Below are 6,886 nucleotides of genomic sequence, written 5' to 3'. Positions count from 1 at the left end.
ACCTCGCAAGATGATTTTACCTTCGATGAGCCTCCATCAAACTTCCCACGAAGCCTTTACATCAAGAGCCAAACCATTGACAATGCAATGGAAATCAAAACAAAAAGTCTATCAACCAAAATTTCCATCACATCAAAGCATTAGGAATAAGCCAAAGAGAATCAACCAAGTGTTAGTATCCAAAGAGAACATTCAAGTCAAAGACCCAGTTTGGATGCATGAAGCACAAGTTCAACCACAACAACAAAAGGTGATAGGGTGGGTAGAGCATCAAATGAGTCAATCATTGCTTACGGCTACTTCCAAGGACATGCTAATGTTTGGGCCAAAAAGCCTAAAGTAACAGCCTGGATGTACTCACCTCAAGAAAGAAGAGCTACAAGGAGCGAGCCAAGCAATCAACAAAATATAAACAACTCAGGCAAGCAAAAAAACAACAACAAAAGGCAGACGAAAGGACCTTCCAAGCGGGAAACACGAAAAGAATGGGTGCTAAAGTCATACCTTAGCCAAGCTACCCAACAAACATAGATGAAGCAGCAGTGGATGATTCCAGTCAAGCTACTCAAAGGACAAGGATTTTATGAAGGCAACACTCAAATATGGTTACCAAAAATTGTAGCTCAACCTGGAACAACCAAAAGATATCATGCATCACACAAGCTTCTATCCCAAAGCAAGCAAGGACAACCAACATCCAATGGAAGCCAATTGCAACCAAGGTTACTGCAATCTCTAGATGGATACCTCATCATCAACTCCAAAATCAAGGCTTCTACAAAGGAAATCATCGGATATGGATACTCAAGCCTAGTGCCCATCAAGCCAAAGTAGAAGAGAAAATTACAAAGACGGTCACACAAGGACCAAAGACAAGGTGGGTTCCAAAATTTTTGGTAGAAACTCAATCACAGAGAACCCACACACATCAATAATCGCTTCTCATGGGAGATAAAGCAAAAGCTCCATCAGTCTCTACAGCAGCTAGAGAGCTTGTTTCACAAAGCAGTGTCAACATATGGCAAGCAAGTCAAGAGGAGCAATAATATGCCAACCTGCTCGACAAAAGGGTGGCATCCAGTGACCAAAACAATGGAAGAGGCCTAAAATTCCAGAACTTATGGAATTGGGTTTCTGGCCTTGTGCGCTCCTTGCCGCACTGTCGAAGCAAGGGACTTGCCAATACACCGTATGCGAGCCACAAACGGCTCCAAGCACACAACAAGCCTAAACTAGCAAGCTCAAGAAAACAAAGGGTGTGTCACTCACCGCTCTACGCTCGCCTTCGTGGTGGATTCCTCGCCGCGATGAAGAAGAAGCTGCAGTCGTGCCGCGCTCAACCGCTTCGCCGCCGTCGTGCCTTCGTAATGCTCGATCGCACACACACTCTCCCTCTCTCTCTCTCTCACACACACACACACAAGGAGGTGAAGAAGAAGAAGATGGAGATGGAGCAAGAGCACTCTTCAATTGCACAAATGAGAGAATGAGTAAAAATTAGGTTTAGTTGGCTTTTATAGGAGCTCACCCCATTCACACTTGGGCGCCCATGCTTAACCAACTAATCCCTTGAATGTCCAAGTTAAAGTGCGCCTCTCATCGGTGATCACTCTACCTTTCCCTATTGGACCGACAAGCCCGGTACCTGACTCTATCGAATACATAATACACGTCCATCGTAGGTGATGGGGTGTCCGTGAGCCGTGAGGGTTAACATGCCCCCCTTCCTGATGTAGATTCCGTCCTCGGAAGCTATTGAGTTGAAGCTGGTTCGTCGAGGTGGAAGAGCATTTGAGATGAATGTCCTTAGCCTTCTTCAGTCACTGCAAAATCAAACAACATTGGCACAGTAATTGCATTCTCTTAAAAAGCATATGCAGTTTTAGGTAGACACATTGATTGGTAAAAGAATTTCAAACAATTTGTTAGCAATGAACATTAAATTGCAATGTAATCAAATGCATAAACAGATGTAAAGGCAAAAAATTAAACAAGTATGGGGTCGCTAATTTGACGGTCGAAAGGCACTAGAGATCGAATATTAATACCATGGGTAAGCTTCTTAATTTTCTGTGGTCAATTAAGTTGTTTAATCGCGAAAGCCAAGTATTCATGTTCGAGGGCTGACTAGAGGCTATACCTAGAAGACTTTGTAGTTAAGCTACCATAAAAGGAATTTCTCATGAAATCATCGCCTGACTGATTACTTTTTCTTTGACCCCCCAAGGTCTTTTCACATTGATTCAATTATGATGTGTGTGCTTATTTTGTATGCCTTGGGTTTTTTGCTTTTCAAGGAAAAGCGCCCACACTGGGAACCTCTAGGGCTCTAGTACCATAGGCGATACATGTGAGTGAAGTACCAAATCAAGCTGAGATTTCGCTTCCAGCTTAAAATTTTACATTGTGGCACTTTGATTTTTTGCTTGTTCATTTTCATCATTTTAATTTTGTAACTTTGGGAGGTCATATAACACTGTTACACTCCCCAGGCTCATCACATTAGTAAACTCCCTTTATAATACTTAAGCTAAAGGTCAATAGGGTTAAGCCCACTAGAAAGCCCTAGTACATTTCATACAATGCTGCCTAAATCGGATTAAGAACCTAAGTAACCATTGCTTATTAGGAAGGCATTCCCCATGGTATTAAGAGAAGATTTCTAATACCTAGCTTGGTCAAACTACCTTAGTCGGACTGCTTGATTTTTACACCTAGACAAGTGATTATGACAAAACATTACATTGAATTAAATGTTTGATACTAAGCAAATGCACTGAATATTATGCTACCAATCACAATCAAAACAGACAAACATGGATGCAAAAAGATAAAGGCAATGCTAATGGATAAGAAACACCTGTTTGTGTTGATGGTCGCGCTTGATTTGAAGGTTCCATGAAGGTCCAAATCCTAACCACAGCAACACGTTCCTGTACACACTAGGAAACAAAAGGAATACCTCCAGGAGGCACATCAGTGGGAAAAGAGAACTTCGCTAATCACTCAACTTTAAAACAGAAACACTCCTATCGTACTAATCTTACCTAACCTCCATCACTCAAGTGATGAGGATCAAAAGGTGTTTTATGGCATAGGTTTCTGTTTCACTGTACCAGATGTGACATGTGTAGGTCTGAGTCAATGTTTTGACTTTTAATGTGCATACTCGTTTGCTAATTGCTCTTTCTCTTTTTTCTTTTTTTTTTTGTGAGTATAAAGCTTTATATGTACATTCCCTAAGATTGGAATTGAGAGGTCAGGGAAAAAGGTTGAGAGGGAAACAAGTGAATAATGGATGTCCACAAACACTCCCCCCTTCCTTAGGTAGATCATACCGTTTGAAATGAGCTTGCCACCCTTTGAAACCAATTATTCCAGTTGGTAATAGGTGAGGATTTTTGCCAGTAGTTTTCTATTACCCTAGATGCCTTGTCAAGTTGCAAGGGTGGTAAGGTACTCTCCCAGGATTGAACTTGAAGTGGTTCATCAGGTGATTCTTGAACACTGGGAGGTGTGGATTCTTTTGTAGCTTCATGGAGGTCCACTACTATAGATGGAGGCGGTGTAGAAGCTTTTACCTCTATGGATGTATTACATGAGGAGCTAGAATCTTCATGGGACTCCCCCCTTCCTGAGCTAGGTGGAACAAATCGTTCTTTCTTTGGTACCCAAACTAGCTCGGGAGCGAGTGTGTAGCATTCTGTGATTTTTTTCTTTTCACGATCATTGATTCGTTTTGGAGCTACGGGATTGGGCTCACTTGGGTCAGGTGACAGGTAAGAGCACAATCTACGTTTTGGCACCCAGATTTGATCATTTCCTTGATAGTAGCCTTGGGCTTCCAATAGTCGTTTAGGGATCCATCGCAACATTTTCTTACTTTTCTTGGAGCGAGTGGTACGGTTCTTACTAGGCTTCTGTTTTTTAGCACTAGCTATGGTCACTAAAGAAGCTTTAGGGACCCACTTGTATGTTTTTTTCGTGACATTAGGATGAGTCTTGTCGGAAGCGATATGCATTGCTTGTAGCATATTTAAGGGTATAGGCATTTCATCCCCCTCAGGTGTTACCCAGGTCGTCCCCCTATTTCCCCAAGTGTCTATGGTTGATGCTAGGTGGACCCAATCCACATTGTCTGATTCCGTCATACCCGGTAACACATCCATATAAGGAGAATCTTGGCCAATGTCTGTATCCTTCTTACAAGTGTAACAATATTGTAGTGGGGCCGAGTGAACCGTGGTGTCAGAGCGATGATCAATAATGGTTTTACTCCCTAAGGGGTGTACCTTACCAGTCACCAAATCCACTCTAAGGACAGAGTCTTGGAATTGCAAATAGACATGATTTTTAGACCAATCGTGAACCATTTGTGCTTCCCTCATGAATGGTCGTCCTAAAATCATTTCATATGACATAAGGTGTTTAGAGAAATCCATTACAATGAACGTATGTTGTACCTTGTGTCCTAGAACTTTGATCTTAAGATCCTTGAGCATCCCCATAGGTTTGGCTATGGTACCATTTGCCATCTTTACCACAATGTTAGTAACACTGAGGCGGGGTTTTCCCATGGATTCCCAACAATCTTTTGTAACGATGCTAACTCCCGCACCACCATCAAGAATTCCCTTTATAGTTAATCCCTTGGTAGTGATGGGTAGGGTCGCATTAGACTCGTCGCCTTCAATATACTGCCCTAATTCGTTAATGGGTACCTCGATCACAGACTCGTGTTCATCTAAGTCAAGTGATTGCACATGATTTTCCTCATCAATCATAATCGAGTCAGGCCTATTTGGTTGCGCAAACTGCGGTAATCCCGTTCGTAGCTCTCCGTTAAGGAATGCTCGAAGTGCAAGGAATAACTCAGGATCTCCATACAGCTTTGCTATGATCGTGGTTCGGACCTCAGAAGACATGAAGTCCACTAGTTTGGCAACATTCATTGGCGTTTTGCAGGGTGTAGGTCCTTGACTAGGAACTGGTGAGGATGGAATCTCATATTCCTCAATGGGATCAGGTATTCCTTCGTTAAACATCCTTTCCAACAAGAAGGGTGTATGCTCACTTTCTGATGTCCTGTCCTCACTCCCTTCTTGGATGATACTAGATATGGCTAACAGTCTATGGTTCATGTGGGGTGGATGAACTTGCGTGGGAAACACTGTGTCATGAATTTTGATATGCATGGGTTCTGGTTCTAGTTTCCTTTGAGTCTCCTCCACTAAACCTCTTAGATGTTTCACCTGCTTAATCTCGTCTACAGGGTTTGGGTACGTCCCAATCTTCTTTTTACGATTCTTCCCTTTTTGCCCCTGCGGTTTATCTTGGGGGTCTTGGATTGGATTTGGAAACACTTGTGGTGTTTTCAGAGGCTCCTTATGGTTTTCTCTCATTCGGTTTTCATTTGGTTCCATGTTACGGTTTTCTTTGTCGGTCTTTCCCTTTGTGGTATTGGTTCTAGTCTCCATTGTCTCGACTGAATCTGAATCATCTTCGAGGTCATTCATATACACGGGGTCATCTCCTGTTCCTATGTTTGTTTTGGAACTTGGCTTTGAATTTTCCGTATTCTGCGACTTCTTCCTTCGTGTCTTCTTTTTCTTTGCTTGGATAACTGACGCGGTATCTCTCTCTTCGAGGATATGTCTTGGCCCTTGAAGCATGGACCGTGTAATCGCATAAGCGGGTGCAACGGGTGGTATTGGCGATGTCACACTAGCAATTTCGACCAAATTCAGGGGTGTGATTTTAGGCGCATTTGGGTTATAGGGGCATTGGGCAATCAAGTGATCTATGCCACAACGATTACATGTGAGTATTGGCATTGCAGACGTGCTCCCTTGATTCATTTGCATCTGTGCAGCATTCTTTTGCAGCCTAATAGGGCACTCCGCTACTCGATGTGGTCCACCACACTCGTAGCATTGAAGAGGTGGCCTCCTAGCCTGGGTGTTGATATTTTGACCTCTGGATGCGAGAGCAGCAGCTTGATAAACCGGCTTGACTTGTCCCCAACAATCTTCCATGTAGTATATAGGACACTCTTCCAATGTATCAAGTCCGTAGGCAATACTAGTGTCTATTTCCTCCTCACAACCATCTGCATAAGCGTTAGATGGCTCGCAACCCACTTGGTTCATAGGGGCGACTCTTGGATGCGGGGGCTGCGGTCCTAGCACAGGAGGTGGTAGCGGTGTAGCTTGTACAACATTTTGAGATCTAGGGACCATGTGTTGCGGTAGTTGCTCAACAGGTGGAGTAGGCATCAATACAGGAGCTCGAGGCGCATCCGTCCAGGCTACAGGTGGTCTATTTGCCATCATACGTTTGATCATTAAACAATCCTTAGCTTGGTGACCATACCTACCACATGCGTTGCAAGTTCCATTAAATTTTACTCTAAACGTAGGGCACTCACTAGTGCTATGTGGACCTAAGCAAATGGAACACCATTGTTGCTCCCTTCTTGGATACATGTGACTATTTTGAGGGGGTCGATTATCCTTAAGAGACTCTTGGATTGCCTTGGTGAGGTCTGTCAAGAATGTCTCAAATACCTTTGGCTCATTGGCAATGGGCTTTGCAGTCATGGGTTCATACTCAATGGCTTGTGAGCTAGTGGATCTCGTGTCAGTAGACACCCTCATGCCTGCTATCATCAAGTTGTCCTCTAATTGGATTGCATTGGCAGTGACATCTTCCCAGGTTGTGATACCTCTAATCACTAGTCCATTATAGATTCCTTCATTCCTCAACCCTCGAATGAATCGATCAAGCAGTTGGTTATTGTTGAAGCGCTCATTTACAGGGCAACGAGAGTTTAAGTGCTTTAGATGACTAATGAAGTCCCTTACTGACTCTCCTTCCTTACGTTCGG

The sequence above is a fragment of the Adiantum capillus-veneris genome, chromosome 19 (assembly GCF_014529385.1).
Source record: "Adiantum capillus-veneris isolate H3 chromosome 19, ASM1452938v2, whole genome shotgun sequence".
NCBI classification, from domain to species: domain Eukaryota; kingdom Viridiplantae; phylum Streptophyta; class Polypodiopsida; order Polypodiales; family Pteridaceae; genus Adiantum; species Adiantum capillus-veneris.
The sequence above is the reverse complement of the archived record's forward strand: the minus strand, read 5'-3'. Positions refer to the sequence as shown.